The sequence below is a fragment of the Coptis chinensis genome, chromosome 3 (genome assembly GCF_015680905.1).
Source record: "Coptis chinensis isolate HL-2020 chromosome 3, ASM1568090v1, whole genome shotgun sequence".
Classification (NCBI taxonomy): Eukaryota; Viridiplantae; Streptophyta; class Magnoliopsida; order Ranunculales; family Ranunculaceae; genus Coptis; species Coptis chinensis.
Window position 1 is genome coordinate 70,899,269 of NC_141458.1, and position 5,253 is coordinate 70,904,521.

Genomic DNA, 5,253 nt, shown 5'->3' on the forward strand with positions numbered 1-5,253 from the left:
CCGTTCATTATTTTATTTAAATCTAAATATCGTAAGGATATTTGATCAATTGATCAAGATTGCCTAAAAATCTAAATACACACCAAAGGTCACAATCAGTATCACCTCAAAGATCAAGATTGCCTGGTTCATTTAAGAAAGGTAGTGGTAGTAGTGGTGGTGCTATTGCAACCGGGCAAAGATGGAAAAGGGGGTCTCATCTTTCGTGCATTCGCCTCCATTGCAGAAAAGGCGTAATTCGCGATACATTTAGCCCCCCGAGGAAGCTACCGGACAAAGTTCTTTGAGTTTGAGTGATAGACGATTGGAATATATTGCAGTCTATGGGTCAATCAGTTCATATTTTCGATCTTAGTGGTCGGATTCTTTATTGGTGAGTTTTCAAATTGGTTTTGATTGTTGAATTAACTGTTTTACTGCTAGTATTGAGTATATGCATTGATATTGATACTATGGTTTTTTGTTATATTGTCTACTTAAGTGGATTATTGGAGAAAAGACTGATGCTTTATACATTAATGTTATTGGGTAGTAGTATTAAGGTGAAGTTTCCACATTTAACATATTGAGGGAATGCTTGATTTTATCAGGAATCGGACAGCTGAGAATCTATATGGTTATTCTACATCAGAAGCTCTTGGTCAAGATGCCACTGAGCTTCTTACGGATACCCATGCCGGATTTTGATGTTGCAAATTAAATAGTATAATACAAAGGATAATTATGGGAGAAAGTTGGACTGGGAAATTTCCTGTGAAAAATAAGTTAGGAGAGCGGTTTGTAGCTGTCACGACTAATACTCCATTCTGCGATGACGATGGTAGTTTGGTTGGCATAATGAGGCATCAGGGTTTGGTCTTCCTCTTTCAATGTTAACAACACAAGTAGTGTGAGCAGTAGTGAAAGTACCAGTAGTAGTCATATCAATAGAGTTGATATGGAAACTGACTGCTTAGATTATGAAATATTGTGGGAGGACTTGACAATAAGAGAACAGATTGGGCAAGGTAATCATCACTGTCCTTTAAAAATTAGACTTAATAGGTGGTAAAAAGGACATTGTTTGCTTCTTCCTACTTGTACTTGATTTTCTGAATTCCATGAAGTCGTGAACTATTTGCAAAAAATCATCTCCAACTAGTATAGAAAAAGGTTTCCTATGATGCACTGATGCCCTTTGGCAAATGATTTAGATGTCTATTTTAGTAGTTACTTTTGCAGCTCAACATCTTCTGTATTGTGCACCCCCGCCTATTGCGTATGTCAAAATGGATCATACACCATTGTTTTATTGAAAATTATGTGATTTTGCTATGTCCTAGCTGTATCCATATATAATAAAATAAAATCAAGCTTTTTTTTTTTTTTTTTTTTTTTTTTTTTATCATCCTTTATCAATGCTAATTTGGAGTTTATAAATGACAAGTTCTTGTGGAACTGTATATCATGCTCTGTGGTATGGCTCGGTATGCTCTTTCCCTTCTTGTTTGCTTCTGGCAAATTATGTCTGGTATTTTGATGTAATTTGAAATGATAACTCATGATATTTGATTAGTTCAACTAGTCTCCTTAGGATCAAGAATCGGGCAAAACATAATATAAAATATGTTTGAAGCTCAAAGTTTGTGCACTCAAAATACATGGACTTTCTACTCTTTGTGGCTGTGTTTGGTGCACTGGTTAATGTTTATAGAAAGTTACTTAATTTGTTTGTCTTTAATTGAATGAAAGTGAAGTAGTGGAAAGTGCTTTCCCTATTTGCTTACTTAAGAGGGATAGGTCACAAGAGAAAATAACACAGTACATCGGTTCAATAACATGAAAGATTAGAAAGAAGAGGGAGTGGTCATAAGAGAGATTAACACGACTTTCCATGGATTCGATTCTAGGGACCGAACACAGCTTCTTTGTTGTTTCTTATCTTGTGCACTTGGAATTCCTGCTTTTATTCCTAGTTGATGTAATGCACAAGAACTGGTTATTTCATATGGGTTTAAATACTGGACGTGTCTCTGTAGGATGTTGCAGTCAAGGTATTTTGACTATTTTCCAAGCAAGAATATTCAGATGATGTGATTCTCAACTTCAGACAAGAGGTAAATTTCATGAGCAAGTTTTACAGTATTCTATAAAATATTAAAATGTCTAAGAAAAGAGATACTAGGAATTTTTATTGAATTGAATAATAGGAAGCACACACATAATACACAAGATATCAAGTCATCTCAAAACTTTTAGACTTGTATTGAACTCAGATAGTGGAGCATACAAAAATGTTAAAGTTGTGAGCATGTATTTTTCAGTTATAAGTGACTAGATCCGAACAAAAATGTGTAGTGGAGAAGAGCATACTGAAATATAAATATCCAGTAGTTAAGGTTTTCTCTCTAGTGAGGTAGGTCTGTTGCATCCTTCAAGTTCTACATACTCAGGCTATCATCTTTCAGTCTCGCTCTCTATGTAGCATAGTAACACCAAGAACACTCGAGTAACTTTGGCATTATCTGTTCATTTGTTCTAGATCTCTGGCTTTCCACAATGTTTCCCCTATAATAGAAATATATGTCAAACTAGATTTCAATTTTCTTTCAATCTAATATGGTCATTTGTGGTGGCAATTTGCATATAAAATTCCAGTTCTTCCCTTGCATCAGTAAATTATACTTTTATAAACATCAATGGATTTTTTTGTAGTGGACAAAACCTTGGTAATTGCTAGAGATTTTAGGGAGGGTGGAATTGCTATGTTCTTGTCCCTTTATGATTTAAAGGGTTACGTACATAGTATCATTTTTGGTGGAAAGATTGTGCTCTTTCAAAAGAATATTAATATACAAAATATTTTGGTGGAGAATGATCAAAATGATGGTAAAATTGTTGAAACACCCTTAATGATTTAAGAAATGTAACTTTATTTGTATGTAATTAAGCACATCTCTAATGGGGCTCTACGAAGTTGCTGAGCCACCTCAGTCAAAATAGTTAGTTATGTGTATGGAAGCTCCAATGCTACTTAACAAATTGGATTGATTTGTTATTGTTTAGGGGGGGAGTTTAGAAATACCAGAGTTGGAAAGAACAGGGAAGTGGCTAGGTTGGTGTGGGGGAATATGTTACTACTTCAGAGAAGCTTTTTCATGGAGCTACTGTCATTGTTGTGTACATGAACGACCCTTTCTTAGTTTTTGTATAACATTTTAGCAAAACCTTCGTGCCCATTGTAGGCTTTTTTTTGCCGACCTCTTGCCATAATAGGCAAGTTTAGTTTTGTTGAGACTTGAGACCTCTTTTTTCCCAATTTCTCCACTACTTCATGGTCGTTAATGTTGCTTACCTTGTCTTACTTTTGGTCTACATTCTAGTATGTTTGATAGTCTGTGTTCCACTTATAATGTCTACATTTTTTTTTAATGTTGATTTGGGGGGCGGGGTAAGAATATTTATATAAAGTAATTGCATAAATGAATATTTATATAAAGGAATTGCCACCTGTACCTAAGGAACTGCCATTTGAAATGATATGGCCTTGTGAACTGCTACTATTTAACTTTAAAGGAGATTGCACAAGGTCAATGCCTAAAAAAGATGGTCTGGTACAAGGTGATTTCCCTGAGATGTCCCACATCTTGCCACACATATCAGTCTGTCGCCATGGTTTTGTTTTATTCTGATCAGCCATAAGAAATTGGGGACGATGGGTGTTCCTAAACTCAACTTGTATTAGTTTGGATGTAGTAGGAAACTCCTCAGTCCCAAGACCTTGAGATATAGAATTCAACTTGCTCCTATTTGGTCCTATTTCAAGATTATAGGATAACCATCGGACTGCCTTATTTTCCATGTGTGACAGTATTGGTAGTCCCATTATTCATTCCTCTCGGAACATTGTGCAAAAATTCCTCCATGTCTTGTGTTTCATTGGCTGGAACATTTTACCATTGTTATGGCTAGAGTCGAACCCTTCTCATTTGCCTCTTTGGCTAAAGAAGAAGTTTGATCTTTTTTTGTATAAATCACCATTTTGTTTTTCATTTACAGAATTTGCAAGCAAAAAAAGTATCTTGTTTCATTTGCGGTGATTATTTGTGTAGTATCTTGTTTTCAAGTTTAATAACTGATGGGGTTCAAGGCCGATTATTGGGTATTGTCAACTACGTCATAATCCATGTGTTTGCTATATTATAATATTATCCATCTGTATTATTCAGTTTCTAATAATGGAATTGCATTTACATTTACTCTGTTTTGTCTAGAATCTAGAATTCTAGATATGTTACAAGTAGTGGTCGGTCTTGACTTGTTCCTTTTTCCTTTGGGTAGGTGAGAAAAAAAGGCGGGGAGTGGTTATCATCCTTGGTCTTTCAGGTCTTAGGTATGAAATAGCTACAAAACTTATAATGAACATTTTGGTTTATAGAGTCAACACTAATAAAGCATATGTTAAGCTTGGTAGATGACTAGGCACTGTTGGAGTGATAAACCTTTAATTATTGTCTTCAGTTTATGTCTTTCTTGTTATTTCTAAACTTTTCTTGTTGTTTGTTTACACAGAAAATAAATGCACATCGATGGCTTCTTGTACATGCATGATCGATTCTGAACTTCGTGGTTTTTGCGATTTTGGCACTGATAGGTGGAATATGGTACTGCTGGATTTTGAACCTCCATCACAAGGATTTTTTGTGTAGATATTTTGATACTTTTGTTTGTGTGATACCGAAATACTACAAAAATGGATTGTTGTTTCTCTTATTTTTGGTAGTGATTGGAATTGGTTTATGTAGCTTCCATGTGAAATGAAATTTCAGTTTAGATTCTCATTCAAGGCTCTATGTGGTTTTAGTATACAAATTATTATTATTATTATTATTATTATATATATACAACACTTTTTGCCGTAGCCATTTACTGTAAAAAAAACCCCAAAAATAATGTCTTGCCACAGCCATTTGCTGCAGAAAAAAAAAAACCAAAAGTAATGTCTTGCTGCGGCCATTGGTGCAAAAAAAAAAACAAAAATAATGGCGGGAGAAACATTTATTGCCACGACTTGTCGCAATAAATACTTTTCGCAGCGGCCGTGCCTGTGACAAAAAGAAATTAATTTATTTTGACAATTAAACTAATTCAAATAAAAAACAATGACTTGCCATGACATGGTCGCGGCTAAATGTTCAATCTCTTGCAACGGTGGCAAAAGTCGTAGCAACAAACTTCTTTCCACAACCTTTTTTGCCTCGAGCGAGGCTACAA

At 35.0% G+C, this 5,253-nt stretch overlaps 1 long non-coding RNA gene across 3 annotated transcripts; it reads left to right on the plus strand.

Moving 5' to 3' along the window:
- The first annotated feature begins 287 nt into the window (after positions 1–287).
- On the plus strand, positions 288–4,824 carry LOC147510632 (uncharacterized). Of its 3 annotated transcripts, none has more exons than XR_015216828.1 (4): positions 288–373; positions 2,019–2,096; positions 4,321–4,372; positions 4,552–4,824. It is a non-coding gene; the product is annotated as an uncharacterized LOC147510632 (long non-coding RNA). The 3 variants fall into 3 exon arrangements; XR_015216830.1 differs by lacking the exon at positions 288–373 and adding an exon at positions 469–1,007; XR_015216829.1 differs by lacking the exon at positions 288–373 and adding an exon at positions 1,426–1,466.
- The last annotated feature ends 429 nt before the right edge of the window (positions 4,825–5,253 follow it).